This window comes from Triturus cristatus, chromosome 3_1, assembly GCF_964204655.1.
Source record: "Triturus cristatus chromosome 3_1, aTriCri1.1, whole genome shotgun sequence".
Classification (NCBI taxonomy): domain Eukaryota; kingdom Metazoa; phylum Chordata; class Amphibia; order Caudata; family Salamandridae; genus Triturus; species Triturus cristatus.
In genome coordinates, this window is record NC_140583.1 from 535,255,488 (window position 1) to 535,273,163 (window position 17,676).

The window sequence follows — 17,676 nt, forward strand, 5'->3', positions numbered from 1 at the left end:
GGATCGCTCCTGCTGTATCCGGCTTATAAGGTTAGTGAGCATCCGGGGTGCCCGCTGACAGTGACAAATCCATGATGCACACCATCTTGTGTGCGTGGCCACTGGGTGCATGTGCAGGGCTCTTGCGGGTGGGACACAAGCAGTTGACCCACCTGTAAGGGGACAATCCTCAGATGATTACCTCAGTCCTGTACAAGTTCAGCCTCAGGTGGCTGATGTTCAGCCATCCATCAATGGATCTCATGACTTCTTGAATGATGGAACTGCCAATGGCTGCGTCTTTGGTGAGGGTGAGGAGCACCTGGCTGTCAATGGTATACAAGCTGATGAAAAGGTGCTGTGTGCATGTGATGCCGGTGAGGGGGACCTGAACACATTGAGGATTGACACGCTGAGAGATGATACCTGGGCCATGTGCCAGATTATGCCACTATACTTCATGCTGAAGGCTTGAGTCCCACTCCCATGGCCTTGCTGGTGTACGGAGCTGACTCCAGATGTCGTCCTCCTCCTCCTCCACATCGTCACTTGCCTCGTGACCAAGCCCTTCATCCTCCACAGGTGGATGTTCCTGCTCATCCGGATCCAGGATGAGTGGCACAGCCTTCTCCACTGCCATGTTGTGCAGCATGCAGCACACGAGGAAGATCTTGCAGGCCTTCACCGGTGCATATGGGAGGGACCCGCCTGTCTTGTGAAGGCACCGGAATCTGCTCTTCAGGAGGCCAAACTTCCTCTCAATCACTCGCCTGGTCTGCCCATGTGCGTTGTTGTAACGGTGATCTGCAGCTGTTCTGGGGTTGCGGAGGGGCGTCATCAGCCATGGCATGTTGGGATAGCCAGCGTCCCCTACATGGAAACATCATGTAAAGAAGTGGGTCAGGAGGTGCCGCAAGATACAAAAATAGCGTTACAACAAACAATTGTCAGCATTCCGTCCATCATTTGTTTGTTGTAAGATACAAAAATAGCGCAAAACAAAGGACAAACAGAGTATACCCACCAACAAGACATGCTCGTTCGTTGTGCAGCCCCAGCATAATTTCTGGCACCCTGCTATGCCTCATGATGTAGGCATTGTGTGCTGACCCTGGAAAACGTGCACAGACATGGGAAATCAGCATGTTAGCAAGACACACCACAAAGGCATTTATAGAGTGGTAATGTTTACGGTTGCGATAGGCGACCTCCTGTGCCTGTGGTGGTACCAAAGCCACATGTGTCCCATCAATAGACCCAATTACATGGGGCATCCCTCCCAGGGCATAGAACTCACCCTTGACACCTGTCAACTGCTCACGAGTTGGAAAATGGATGAATTCATCCAAGTGCTCCAACATGGCTTCTAAAAAATCATGCAGGACACGGCTGAACATGGTCTGTGACATGCCACCCACATAAGCTATGGTGAATTGAAACGTACCGGTGGCAAAAAAAAATGTAGGGCTTCCATTACCTTCATCTTGGGGTCAGCGCAGTAGGATACCTGTGTCGCAGTTGGAGTTGGCGGTCAAGTTCTCAATCAACTGTTGCGAGAAGCGGTAACGTCTTATGCAGTCGCGTCCCCTCATGGCACCCAAGTCTGGCATTGGTCGGGGGAGAGGCGGTGCCCTGCAGAAAATTGGAAGGAATAACGAAGAGTGAGTACCTAACAACATCAATGTCAATGAACTGAGCACATGCTCAACGGCTACTACACCTCTGCTAAATACTGAGTCAGGTCTGTGCTATACATCCAGGACACGTATGCCAGCCAGGTGATACTCCTACGACAAGCCAGCTACACCCGTTGATAGTCAAGTTCTACATGACATGGCCCGAAACTAGCTGTGGGCCAGTGTAAGTGAACAGCCAGAGACATCACAGGAGTGACATACATCCACATATCTGCATTTGAAGGATGTCATCTCATACAGACTGCTGGCGGCAATCTAGACGCACAGGTCACATGTCATTGGAAATGTACAGATCATACACATAGCGATGAAGGGGTACACGTGAAAAACGGAAACACAGACATGGATACGGCGCAGATATGTCCTCATGTCATAAAATCATCTTTTAAGCATCCAGACACACGTAACGTGTGAATCCACATGTGGCATGGTGTGCGTATATGTGTGCCATGCCCATCTACACACAGACACATGTTGGATGCAGCAAAAGCAGATGCAGTTGACGGAACAACAACAGCAAGCTCATGGGAACACATGACACACACAGGACATAGTCACATCGGGGCACGATGGTACTTAAATGTCAGGTGTTAGTGTCCCTGTCCCTGGCATCAGGGGACATTTGCGGGTGTTGGTGACTGTGCCATACCAGTGATGCAGTGCTTGACACGTTTGTACTACATGCACACATGTGCAAAGTGGGAAGGGGAAGTGTGCCACATACTGCCCCATCACACATGACATGTGTACACAGGTCATCACACATCTATTGTGCTAAAACATGAGGAGACATGTGCCACATCACTGCCTGACACACCTAGGCCCTGCACATGAAGGACTGCAAGGACTATGACTTGATGTACAGCCGTGCACGAGTCTGACACCTCCATTCCATTCGTGTGCGCCTCCTATCACCTGTGTAAGCTGTGAAACGCACCGTACACACGCTCTGAGGGCGTGTGAACGGTCCGTATCATTACATTGGTGTTCCCACTGGAGTACGGGTGTGTGTACGAACCGTACACACGTACGTGTACTACCAGTGTGTACATGTACGTGTACGACCAGTGTGTACACGTACGTGTACTACCAGTGTGTACACATACGTGGATGACGGTCGTACACGTACGGGTACACACTGGTAGTACACGTACGTGTACACACTGGTAGTCCACGTACGTGTGCACACTGGTAGTTCACGTACATGTACACACTAGTCGTACATGTAGGTGTACACACTGGTCATACAAGTACGTGTACACACTGGTTGTACACGTATGTGTATGACCAGTGTGTACACGTATGTGGACTACCAGTGTGTACACGTATGTGTACTACCAGTGTGTACCCGTACGTGTACAACCGTCGTCCACGTACGTGTACACACTGGTAGTACACGTACGTGTACACACTGGTCATACACGTACGTGTACACACTGCTCGTACACGTAGGTGTACGACCAGTGTGTACACGTACGTGGACTACCAGTGTGTACACGTACGTGTACGACCAGTGTGTACACATACGTGTACGACCAGTGTGTACAGGTATGCAGACTACCAGTGTGTACATGTACGTGCGGTAGGAGTATGTGTGAAATGCACCGTACCTGTGTGTGGATAGCTAAATTACATAAGGACACATGAGGGACAAGTATTAGGGCCTAAATGCATGCTGGTTGTCATGGATACCGATTTTCAAGTTCAAATTTTCAATCATGTGGCCTGGAATAGGCAGTTGGCAACTAAATACAATGTTGCAAAGTGGTTGTTGACTTCACATCATGCTCAAATTTTGAACCATGCAAAGGCCCTCACTGGGGTATGTTTAAAGGGATTGGAGGAAAGGTAGGATGCAAATGAGACTGACCAATCACTCTGTACTCCTGTAAATGAAACAGCACAGCAAGGCAGATATAAGTCAGCCAGAACCCATGAGAGGGCACGTGCCTGCACTACCTTTCACTTGACACGACTGCTGCTGCTTGTGCTTCCTCTGGCACCATGTCAGGGTCTCTGGAGAGGGCCCAGCCTTTCACCCATGAGGAGAATGAGGCATTGCTTGATGTTATCCTCCCACAGTACCCCAGCCTGTATGGGAGACCAGGGGAGCAGGTGAGTGCTGACTCCACTAGCTTTCACTGTGCACCTTTTTTGTGAGTGTCAATTCTGGCATTGTGTCCAGGTGTGACAGACATGCAATGTTGTTTAGAGTGGGCCCCAGGGGGGAAATGGCTTATGTCTCCCATGCAGAGCATGATGTAGTTCCTGTGTGCACTCCTCACTTGCATTGTGCTTACTGTGACATTCACTGCATAGTGCATGGCACATTCAGCATGCCCAATCCTTAGGGCAATTTTTGTACTATTGTCCAGAGGTGATTCCCTGGCCCCCCGGTGTGACATGTGACTGTACCCACAGATGTGTGTGAGTTGAGTGGAGCTGTGGTGACAGTGTCCAAATGATGTGTACGCCCCCTGGACATTGATGTGTGTGAATGTTCCTTGTCATGTGGGTGAGTGTCTATGTGGAGTGTTGCACCCCAGCTGCATGGAGGAGACAACAGCTCCACCCATGGGATGTGAGAAGTAAGCCGTGCAGAGTGTCTGACTTGCTGAGCTAGCCCCACACCTGTGACACCCCACAGGCAAGTGGCACATGTGCAGAGTGAGGTTTGTATCCGCTGTTGCCAATGGGAGGTGATTGATCTGTGCCTGTGTGTGTTTGTGTACTCTGCTGAGGTTGCGTCAGTGGCCTGGGGCATGTGACTGCTTGGAGGTGCTGTCCATCAGCCTGGTGTTGCATGTGATGCACAGCGTGTGCCATGATCATGGAGTGTGTTGCACCCCTCATGCCACCTGTGTACTTTCAATGCCATGTAGTTCATTGGGGTTTCCACATAGGCTAATGTCCCTATGACAAAGGTGCTATTTGTTGCCAGCATACTATGCCCTGTTCAACATATCAAAGATGTTCAAATGTGTGTCTCTGTGACATGGAGCAGGTGTAGTGATGTTGTCTCACTTTGTCATCCTCACAGGTAACTGCCTACGCCAAGGGGGAGATATGGAAGCGGGCCTTCAGGGCCGTGAGATCTGTGGAGGGTCGCAGTCGGCGCCTCGCCCAGGTGAGGAAACGCTGGCAGGACATCCGGTGCTGGGCCCGGAGGATCGCCCGGTGGCAGCTGAAAGACTCACCTCCACACAAGCACGGCGGGGGCCGACGACTGACCCAACAGATGAAGCGTGTCCTGGCGGTGGTCTTCCCTGACTTGGATAGGCGGTTACAGGAGTTGCAGCAGCAGGAAGGGGGTAGGTACATGTGTGTTTGTTGGGTGTCACCAGCTTTTGGAAGTGCTCAGTCGCCTGGATACACAGCGAGGGTTAATTTGTGCAGTGCATATCCTGTTCCTCAAAGTCAAATGGTGCTGTTCCTCCTCCCTTCCCCTAAATGACATGTGTTCCCTGGTCTGTGTGTAATAACTATTGCACATGGTCATCTAGGCTGCCAGTTAATCCATGGGGGGGGGGGTCTGAGACATGTGTTGTTACCTTGCCTGTGCTCTGTCCTGTTCAGTCGTTTGGGGGTCCATATTAGTTGGCAATGATGCTGAGTCTCAACATAGGAGTGTGATTTTTCAAATGAACAGACTTGAAGCATGCATGACCGATGTTGTGGCCTCAGACATGATGTGCATGAGTGGGAGATATGCATAGTGCCGGGACGGTAGCTCATGTTACAGTCAGATAATTCCAGGACCGTGGAGCAGTGTTCCCACTACATTCCCCTAAGCCACCCTTGCATCGGAATCATGTGTGTCATCCAACACTGTGCCCATTCTCTGTGTGTTCAGCATAGTTTTGGCCTCTGTGGCATAGTTCCCTGCCCTCATTTGTATTTATCTAAAGTGTGCTACATGTGCCCATTGTACAGGCTGACCCCATTTTGCTTGTGCATCCTCACACTGTGTGTGCCTGTGGCCTGTGTGTCTATGTACTGTATCTGTTGATGGTTGTTGGTCACAAATATGTGTTGGCAGCCTCACGAGGTGTTGTGGAGTACATTTAGGAATTTGTGATGCACATTTGAGTAAACCTAGATTAAGAGGTGTCACTTCAGGATCTGTCTCAATCACATTGTCTCAGGTATGGGGGGGGGTTTGTGCGGGCAAGGCCTCCATGTCCAAACCCTATGTCTCCTTGCCGGGTCTGATCTGTGTGTGATAATTGTCTGGACAGACACTCAACATGCAGTGACCCAGTCATGTTTTGCTGGGTTTAATGTTTGTGCTTTGCAGCATGTGTCAAAAATGTAAATACATGGTTCCTGCTCATCCATTGTTGGCACCAGTGGGTGGGTGAGATGCTACGTAGTTTGGTCTGTGTGTGCTGACATCTGTTTGGACATTCTTGCTTGCCATGAGGGTGTCTCCTCAGTGCAGGTGCTCCTTTTACCGACACATTGCAGGCCCATTAGCTAATCCATTGTCCTGTGTTTGGACATGTGTGCCACTCCACATGACAGGCAGTGGGTCAGATGTGTTGCCAACTGTGTCATCATGGTACGGATGTCCATGTGACAGGTGGCATGATTCAAGTTTTTAGTCCATAAGTATTGTACCTTGGCACTCACTACACTTGTCAACATGTCTCAATTTTTCATATGCTTCTTTTGGCTAGTTGATTGTGAAGGACAATAATGTGCCTGCATGACAGATGTCTCCCAGGGAAGTGCAAAATAAAGTACTTTTACACTTTCCGTGGACACGCTGGCACATTTTACTGGAAGGCACAGTTTGATTACCACTTGTTTTCTGATTATACATATCCATGTTCACACAGTGTGCTTGCATGTGTGTAAGTCCTTGGTTGTTGCTGATAAAAACTTACGAGTGTCAAGTCATCCAGACCACCGTGGTGCCATGTATATGTACTTACTGATACCCCATTTCTTATTTACAGTGGCAATTTAGAATTCGGCTGCCAGCTCATACAATGACTGTGTAAATGTATTTTTGACTGCACATCATTGTGTGACTTCTGTCATACAGGCAAATGTGTCTTCTGTTCACAAAGTGGCACATTCACACATTCTAAACATGTACATTGTGTAAAGTGTTGTGAGTCCCAAGGGATTGCAATGTTTTTGGCTATGGTTTCCTAAGTACTCACAGGTCTCAGAGTGTGGGGACACCTTCAGCATTGAGGTGTGTTATTTGGCCTTGGGTGCACCAATACTGTTTCGTTCACAGTGAACAAGAGATGGCATGGATTCATATTCTTGGTGTGCTCAACTGTACCAGAAACACTAACTTCTCAGTATAATTTTGATATCAAGTTATTTGCTGTTGTGTCATGATCTCCATTGTTTCCAAGTGTCATGGTGGGTCAACCAACTGGGGAGTGCAGGGTTACATATGTGCGGACTATTCTAGATGTTACTCATGATGCATTTCCTGATATGCACTGTGACATTTTTATTGGGACTCATGTGTCTGTTGTATACAGGTGACTGATTATTTTCTGTCTCTTCACCTTGCCCACAGCATCATCAGAGGACACCGAGGGAGACACCTGCACGGACGTGGAGGAGGGATCCAGCACCGCTGCCACCACTGCTGCAGAGTCTGCGGGAGCAAGTGGCACGGAGGGCGAGGGGAGTCAGGCGGAGGACCAGTCTAGTGACAACACTGACTATGACGCTGACGGGTCCGATGCTGAACTCCTCCAGGGGGCGGAGGCTGCTACGACACCTGGCAGCAGCACTACATCTGTCACCGGCCCCTCCATTCCCATCACCGCCCTCCCAGTTGCTCCGGTCCCTTCTGTCCGTGCTAGGCAACACCATGTCTCCTTCGTGACAGGCACCGCACCCCCTGCCCCTGTCCCCCCTGCTGCCCTCACTGCAGAGTCTGTGGACATTCTGCGGCAGTTGCAGGTTGGCCAGACATCGATGCTGAATGTTCTCCATGGCCACACCGAATGATGACACAGATGGTGTCGTACATGGAGGGCATGTCATCAGCGATGTCTGACCAACGGATTTTGCTGAGGTCCATGGACTGTTCACTGACGGCAGCAGTGAGTCTCCTGCAGCACTTCGTCCCCCCCCTACCCCTGCACCATCCACATTCCCACTCCCATACCTGTCCCAAGCACACACAGACATTCACAAGCACGCACTCCACCAGACACAGGCAGCACACCACCACGTAAGGGCAAGCGCACTCCTCCTGGCACGCACACTCAGGGGGATGAGGGCACACCCACTGGGTCTGGAGCACACAGGCATACATGCAGCCACAGTCCGAGGCCGCATGGCGCACTAACCAGTCCATCCAAAGGCACTCCCCTCGGCTCCCCTACCACATCCTGAAAAAGAGGCCTACTTGGCTCTGCTGGGCCTCAGCCCCTCTGGCTCTCCAGCCCGCAAAGGGGAACGGCACTCCACGGGTAGGGGAGTTGAGTCCCCACCTGTCCCCCCCCTCCCCCAGTAGCACTGCACCCCATCACTCTGACCCCCCCCCCTCCTTTGAGGTTGTGTTTTCTTCGGGTGAAGGGGAGACGCTGGACGACCTGGCTGCAGTGTGCAGCGCCGAGCTGAACTCCACCTTTGGCGCTGCCCCACCCCCTGTGGTGGAGGCGTCCGTCCCTGCACCCACCACACCAACCCTTCCACCTCCTGTCCCTGCGGTACCTGGTCCTTCCCCACATGATGCCCACCCCCCAGTCGACGAACCTGAGGGTTCTAATGTGCAGGCAAGCTAGGGGAGACGCGTGGCCATGTGTCCCCCCCGAGGACTTCAGATCTGGACTGGCCATGGCCATGTGCCTTTGTAAATAGTGTCCTTAACTACATTTTCATTTAATGCTGAATAAAGCATTTTCTTTTCAGTTTGAACACATTTGCATTTCAGGTATTGATGTGGGTGCTGATGGTCCCGGAGTTGGGGTGGTGGTAATGTGTTATGTTTCAGGAAAAAGTTGTAGTCTGATGCTAATGGGGTGCCATCACAATGTCTCTGCAAAGTATATTTGGTCGTGTGTGCTATTTGTGTTCGGAGACATTGTCCCAAGGACTGTTCCTTCCTCTGTGGCACCTGACATCTACCCTGCAGGGAGTTGCTAGTCACTGCACTTGTGTATTGAGTATGTTGTCATGCCTTAATGGCGACATTCAGCATTTTCCACACTATGCATGTGTGTTATCCCAGCCTAGCACACATTTGGTACTTGTTCTGCAGGGTATTTGAGCACCTGACTGACTATTGTGGGCATTGTATCTGTGGGAAGTCCACCCTATTCCTTCCATGAGAGGCAACATCTTGGTGCCTGTCCCAGCAACTGTACATTCCTGTCAGTCCTGGGATGTGCGTGACAGTGTGTGTTCCCTTTGGCTCTCTTAGTGTAGTGGCCATTGACATGAGTATACAGTCTTGTGGCATGATCTCTGTGTGGGTATTGTGCTGCATCCGCCAGGGGTGGGTATGCATGTGTCATTTGTCCTCACACCCACATGTGTTGTGTCATGCAGTGGGGGAAGGACATCCATCCTCATGGGAGTGGGACACTGCTGTCAGTGATGTGTTGTTGTGGCACTATCAACATAGTCGAACATTAGGGATGCGTACATACACCCATGGAGTTGTGCTCATCTGATCATAATGTACACACCCCCATGACCCTGTCCACTGCTGGTATTCCTCTGCACCCACCCCCTCACATGTCTCTGTCCACTGCTGGGAGTGAAAGGCACCCACCCCTCACATGTCTCGGTCCACTGCTGGGAGTCCTCTGCACCCACCCCTCACATGTCTCTGTCCACTGCTGGGAGTGATAGGCACCCACCCCTCACATGTCTCGGTCCACTGCTGGGAGTGATAGGCACCCACCCCTCACATGTCTCTGTCCACTGCTGGGAGTCATCTGCACCCACCCCTCACATGTCTCTGTCCACTGCTGGGAGTGATAGGCACCCACCCCTCACATGTCTCTGTCCACTGCTGGGAGTGATAGGCACCCACCCCTCACATGTCTCTGTCCACTGCTGGTATTCCTCTGCACCCACCCCCATGTCTCTGTCCACTGCTGGGAGTCATCTGCACCCACCCCTCACATGTCTCTGTACACTGCTGGGATTGATAGGCACCCACCCCTCACATGTCTCTGTCCACTGCTGGGAGTCCTCTGCACCCACCCCTCACATGTCTCTGTCCACTGCTGGGAGTCCTCTGCACCCACCCCTCACATGTCTCTGTCCACTGCTGGGAATGATAGGCACCCACCCCTCACATGTCTCTGTCCACTGCTGGGAGTGATAGGCACCCACCCCTCACATGTCTCTGTCCACTGCTGGGAGTCATCTGCACCTACCCCTCACATGTCTCTGTCCACTGCTGGGAGTGATAGGCACCCACCCCTCACATGTCTCTGTCCACTGCTGGTATTCCTCTGCACCCACCCCCATGTCTCTGTCAACTGCTGGGAGTCATCTGCACCCACCCCTCACATGTCTCTGTCCACTGCTGGGAGTGAAAGGCACCCACCCCTCACATGTCTCTGTCCACTGCTGGGTGTCCTCTGCACCCGCCCCTCACATGTCTCTGTCCACTGCTGGGAGTCCTCTGCACCCACCCCTCACATGTCTCTGTCCACTGCTGGGAATGATAGGCACCCACCCCTCACATGTCTCTGTCCACTGCTGGGAGTGATAGGCACACACCCCTCACATGTCTTGGTCCACTGCTGGGACTCCTTGGCAGACACCCACCCACCCACCCACACCCTTGGTGCTGTACACTGCTGTCCTGCCCATGAACACACCCCAATATACTGGTTATTTGCTGCACCAGGCCCTAAGCCAATATTCGTGGCGTGTGTACGCCTTGTATCACTAATGTACTGGTGCCCTAGAGGTACGGGTGATGCGGTCCGTACCCCCGCTCTGAGGGCATGGGTACGGCTCGTACCACCATTGTAGTGGTGATGTAGGTGTACGCGCCGTACCGACGCCCTCAGAGCGTGGGTACGGCCCGTACCACGCGTACCCCTAGATCACCACTCCAATGGTGGTATGGGCCATACCCACGCTCTGAGGGCGTGGTTACGGGCCGTACCACCATTGGAGTGGTGATGTAGGGGTATGCGGCGTACCCACACCCTCAGAGCATGAGTACGGCCCGTACCACCATTGTAGTGGTGATGTAGGTGTATGCACCGTACCCACGACCTCAGAGCGTGGGTACGGCCCGTACCACGTGTACCCCTACATCACCACTCCAATGATGGTACGGGCCGTACCCACGCTCTGAAGGCGTGGTTACGGGCCGTACCACCATTGGAGTGGTGATGTAGGGGTACGCGCCGTACCCATGCCCTCAGAGCAGGGGTATGGCCCGTACCACCATTGGAGTGGTGCTGTAGGGGTGCGCACTGTACCCACGCCCTCAGGGCGTGGGTACGGCTCATACCACGCGTACCCCTACATCACCACTCCAATGGTGGTATGGGCCGTACCCATGCTCTGAGGGCGTGGTTACAGGCCGCACCACCATTGTAGTGGTGACGGGTACACGTACGCGGGGATTGGTGGACACGCCCCCCGAAGTGACCAGACCCTGGTCACTTCGGGGGGCGTGTCGCCTGGATGTATGGCCAGTATATGGTATATTTTAAATTAGGTAGAGGTTATGTTTCCTGCCCCTCGCCCCCCCTTTGCCCCAGGGGGTTGTGCTGACCTTCTGCGGCATGCGCGGCGGTTTCAGTGCACCAGGTCGTAGGCTAGGAGGGCCGGGATGACACATAGGATGGGGTCAATGGCTGTCCGTCACCTACCGCTGCTCCTTCTTCACGTTGTCCTCAATTTCCCAGGAGTTTTTGGCTGCCGTAAAAAATGATCCGTGCAGAGTGGCGTAGGCACGAATCGTACTTGCTGGTCCGTAGAACGCTGCCTGACTCCGTCCGGACGTCACGTACGCGATGTCCCGGATCGGAATTGTGGGTATTTTTTCGTCGCACGTAGTTTTTTACGAATCGGACGGAAATAGTATTTCTGTACGAATCGTACTTGCTGGTTTGTAAGGTGCATTTCCCGGGTACGAGTCGTACGGAGAATACGCTCCATACGAACATTCGTACCCGGGTTTTACAGGATCGGAATCGGCACCCTGATAGGAAATGTTTTCCTTTTTAAATGCTCTTGAGTTTACCAATGGCGACTCTATGTGAACAAAGTCCATAGTGGCACAAAATACATCATCTGTGGTGTGCCATGAGGAATAAATTAATTTAGTTCATCACTTCTTGAGTGCCAGCATCTCCTTCTTCATGATCTTATAAGCAGAACTTGTAGATTACAATTAAGTGGGTTCGGCAGTACCTGAGGCTCCTGTGCTCTGAGTCTTATTAAGCGCTCCACTGAATTATTCATTATGTGGTGCAGAATATATAGGTGTGTGTGCTTGTGCATGTAATTTAAACGTTTAAATAATTTATTTAATTTAACATTAATTCCTTTGGGCCGTTATTGTATATCTGTGCATCTATTGTTTTCCATGTGAGCATGTTGGGGCACCTTTAAGAGGTCATGCGTGATGCTCAACTTACTCCAAGGTTGAGCTGGAGTAAATGTACACTTGTTTTGTCCACTTTAGGATTGAAGTAACTTTAGAAGTATAATTTGTGAACAGCAATGATCCTACTCTTTCATGGGTGTGCTTTTGTTTTAGCATTTTCATCCCTAAACCCCTCCTTAAGTTTTACTTAACCATTTCCACTTAGGAGTAAGAATTCCCTATTTTCCAGCCAATTGCCCCTTGCCCTTCCCACATTTATGACTGAAATGTATAGGTAGGTTTACAGAGAGTTCCATACCATGGTGACGATCTCTGCAGAGAAAGGATATGAGAGTCTAGGGTGGAGTTTTCCACACATCTGTTTGTGAATAGCATTTTGTTGCACATGAGTAGTGCTACTATAGTATTACACTTGCAATTTGTGAATAGACCGAAAGATTATGCCCTTTGTGTGCCTTTACTGACTTCCCTTGCATGTTGTTATATTGATAGTACTACCCCATTCCATCCCTTATCTGCTAGTCTAATGAGTTGTCTAGTTCAATGAGCTGTGAATGGCTCACAAATAAAAGGGCAGGACATGGGTAAAAGAGAGGGGGAGGGACAGGACTTGGTTTTCCCCTGCCTAATACCACTCTATCTTCACCACGTCCACGCACATTGATGGTCCTACTTAATCTTTTCCTCCCCTGCCGAATAACTGCCCTCTCAGGGCACAATTGTCTGCCTTGAGTCTAATTATTAAGGAAAATGCTAACAGTTATTTTTCCTTGAACATAAAATTCTATGTAAATGCTGCATTAATGCTGCAAATTAATGACAATTTTGACAATGAAAAATACTCAATGGAACTCATTCCATATTCTGTCCTGGTACCATGTTGGCTTTCCACTTGATCTCAAGCTGTTGTGTAGTTTCTAAAAATACATAGGATCTGCGTGTTTTTTGGGCAACATAAACTAAGAGGTTGGTATCTAGACTGATTCCATACACCCCGACAGGATATGTCAGCCTACAGACCAGCTAGCTTACAGTGCCACTATAAGCGCCTGAACCTCACCAATGAGCACATAGTTTCTGGCAACCACTGAACATGACTACCCTTGACCCATCAGTGATTGTGGAAACAATACAGTACTTTTCGCTCAGTCAATCATGCTCACTTAGTCTCAGAGAGATACACAGAATTGACTTTGGAGACTTTTTCAATAAGTATTATTGAACCAGCGCCATTCTAGTATAAAACATGTTTGCTGTGACAGTCAATAGACAGAAGAAAATGTAAGAGATTACAAGCACCAACAGAGTAAACAAAAGGTAGAATTCTTCCATGGTACTAAAACAGTGACTATATGCAGGCATATAAACATGATAGTAATCAGACGTACTCCTACGATGCAGACCCTACCTAAGTGTACCTAGCATATATGTGGGTGTAATGCCAAGAATCCCCTAGAAACGAGCCAACTCCCTTAGCTGATGGGAGAGAATGAAGGACCCTGTCTTGGTCACGAGTTGGAAACCCCGATAGGGATGTCTGACTGCTGGGTGTTGAAGCCTCAGCATACAGGGACATCCTTGTCAGTGTCATCATAAAAACGTCCCCTCTAGTTACCAAGTGAAGGTACAGTTCTTTTATACCAAAAAGGTAGCCTCTGGGGATCTACCACAATCGATATTTTGTGAGTACGATTATACAGATGAGCCTAAATCAATAATTGTAACTATGCAAAGTAGCCCTGTCTCCCGAGGATGAATATAGCGATGACTTTTGTACAGAGTATGTTAATCCTGTTATGCACGTCATGCGCAGAGGATTAAGATATGATGCTAAGAATCCTCATGCATAATAAATTAGGCTTATTTCAAGGAAACCAATTGACATTTATTTAGCACATAACTGGGTGAAATGTCATTGCTAGAACCACTATGCAGAACAAGGTAGGACAAATGTAGGTACAATTTCATTTTGCTACTTAGGCCTAGGTTAGGAAACATAACAAAGCTTTTCTCAAGCTTCTTCACAGGCTGTGAGCTGGTATTGCCAATTTGCTCATTGTCTCGGCTTACCATGTTTATGAGCTGTAATTATGAAAATGGTTAGTAGCAAAAGAAGACTCATAAGGATTTTATTCTGTCTTCATCAGACCAAAGATGATTTCATTGTCAAAGGGCAGTGTTGCAATATATTGTGTATCCAACTACAATGCAGTACGTGGCCAGGCACAATTTCGGTAAATGCAGTTGGAGATGAAAGGTAATTAGAAAGGAGAAGCAACAACAGATTGCTAAATGACAATAAGTTTGTGCATTTTCCTTCAATATTGCACCACTCATGTTGGTACTGAGAAACAATATTTAGAAATGTCAACAGTTCAGGGTCTTCCAAGGTCACACATAGCTAATTTTACATGTTTGTGTCTGATTGCTTCTATTACCGTGGACAATGTATGGTCTGCCATGCTGAGTCCTCAACACAGGATTATGCTCTATAAGCAGTCGTTATTTTTTACGAATCATTCACATAGGGGTACAGCATGGTGCAAAAACCATGCAAACCCTGATGCAGGACTGTATTACCCTTCACAGACAGGAGTGGAGTAAAAGGGAGGGTCACTTAAAAATCCAAATTTGCAGGGGCAAGACCTCTGCAGCCCTCGCACAAAACAAGAGATGTTGGTAGAGCACATGGGTCCAGATGTACAACCATTTTTTGTGGTGGCAAACGGGAAATCGGGCAATTTGCGACTGCAAAAAAGGGTCCTGGCATGTACAAATGCTATTTTGTGAGTTGCAAAATAGCGTATGCGACTCTCACTATTAGGAAGGGGCATTCCTTCCTAATAGAGAGTCAAAATGGAATGTACCATTGTTTTGCAACCGCATTAGCGGCCACAAAATGCTCGCAGTTTAACCAACTACTTCAAGGAGACCCCTTCCCCTTTGTGAATGGATGCAAAAATAATTTTTAAGAGCAGGCAGTGGTCCGTGGGTGAACACTGCCTGCTCTTAAAAAATGAAACAGAAATGTTTCATTTTTCTTTTTTAAATGCATCCCGTTTTCCTTTAAGGAAAACAGGATGATTTTTTTAAAAAAAACTGCTTTATTAAAAAAGCAGTCACAGACATGATGGTCTACTGACCCCAGAAGGCCACCCTCCCTGTGAGTGCTGGCTATTCCTAATGGGGTCGCAAATAGAACCAGCCTCATGAATATTTGTGACCCCATTGGGAATTGCTAACAGTGTCTGAGACACTGTTGTAAATTGCATTTTGCGAGTAGCAAATTGCTAGTCGCAAAGCGATGCAATTTGCAAGTAGCAAAATGTTAGGGTTGTACAACTGGCCCATAGTATCTTAGGCTACCGAGTTACCATAATAAAGATGCCATCTAGAAAATGCTGCACAATTGAAGTTTAATGATAACTAGCATCATGGCTGTTTTTAGGGCTCCTTAGCATGAACTGTACATACATGGTCATTGTCATTATTTTTAGCCAGTCATGGTGGTAAGGCAAGGAGCAAACCCCCAAATGCAGCAATCATGAGTAAAAACCAGACCACAAACTCCCTCTATGAAAGAGAGCAGTGGGTTATAAGACAAGACCAATTCACTTGCAACTCTGTGAAGTGGACCTTGGTGCAGCAGATGAGAAGGCAGCAGAAGTTCTACAGTGAGGACACACTGAGCCAAGGTGGGGTGATTAAAGGTTTGATAAATGGATGTCAGTTAACTATAGGAGGTGTGCAAGCCGCACCTCAGCTTCTTATCTACTGTATGTATGAGCTGAGATTTAGATGGTGCATAGCAAAGAGATGGGAAATGATAAAAAAGCATTGGCAATACCAACAGTTCTCAACTATTGGCTTAGTCAATGGGGTGGGGTTGGTGCATGACGATTGCCTGAGTGATGGAGAAGAGAGTTTAACTGAAGAATTTGGTTTGAACTTGTTTTTTAGCCCTGGAAGAGTGTTCGATATTTTAACAAGGCGAGCACACTCAAATATGAGGACAACACAGGACAGGGGATAATTAAGGACAGAGGTCTGTGCAGTGAGGGTAGAAAGTTGAGACCAGACTGAGATAAGAAATGACGGGCATGTATCGCCATGGATACCATCATGCCATGCTGCATGAGCGATCACTTTGAAGAACTTACCAGTACCAGCCAGGGACGTCAGACAACGCCCACCTCCAGAGAGCCAGGGCCTCATGGGGTGATAAGGGTGTGTGGCAGCCCACAGCCTAAGGCACACAAGGCTGAGTGTGTGCCCAACTGACTCAAACGTCATTGCAAGTAAAGCCAAGTGAGGTGTCCTCTTTCAGCCATGATCAGCCCAGAAACTAGATACAGTGGCACCCCACTCCCGAGACAGCAGTGGGGCAGAAAGGGGGGTACACAGGAAAATAAGAGTAGGGGAAAGTGGCTCCAAAAACAAGAGGGAGTGGTGGGGATAGAAAGCAAACAAGCTTTGAGGACAGACTGTGTCACTTGGGAGAAAGGAGGGAAATATAGACTTGTGCAGAGCAGGGAGATCACACGCAGGTTAAACAACAACACAGTGCTGCTCCCGTTCATTTCTGGTTCGAGGGTGAGAAGTGGAACCCCCGGAGGAGAGCAGTCAATGATGGCTGAGGGAAACAGTCAGTTGAGGGCTTTCATAGGAGCCTTTAGACAGGTTTCTCAGAGGAGGGATCTGAAAAAGCAAAGCAGTTGAGCGCTCTGAATGGGAACCCAGGGTGCAGGAGGCAACACTGGGTTCTAAGGAGCAGTGAGCAGTGGAAGGCTTGTGTTGAGTAGGCAGAAGTGAGCTCTCAGTAGAGGAGGCAGTGAAGAACTCAGGAAGACAAAGGCAGGGCAGCAGGTGACAGTGGAGGGCTTTGAGAGGAACAGATAGGGAAGGGCTCTGAGAAGGTCATGCAATGAAGGTCGCCATGAAAGGCACCGGTGCATGCAAGGATGGCAGCAGACCCCGGACTCCTGTGCAACCGTCCTAGTTCGGCAGTGCGCTGAGGTCCGTGAGTGGGTCTTGTGCTTTAAGCAGGGAGGAGGAGCTGCAGCCAGGGCAGATGGAGGAGACACCTATAGCTTTGGACATCTTAAAATGGAAACTTAGTGTGAGACACAGGCACTAGAAGTGGATCTTGTAAGTGGATATGAGGAGGGGAGAGAAAGGTGTTCAATGAGCGGTGGCAACAGCAAAACAGTGTATTTGGTGTGGGACATATTCCTTCACACAATAGCACTACGCAGCAGCGTCGCTGTCTCCAGAGTTACTTACCTGTCTTCAGCAGTCTTCACTCTTTAGTTCAACCTGTGTTTGAAATTGAATGCGTCCACAACCCTACCGAACACCTGCAAGTTTATAACCCGACTAAAAATCTGTCTAATCAGTCACTCTTAGAAGTATCTAGCCATACATGAC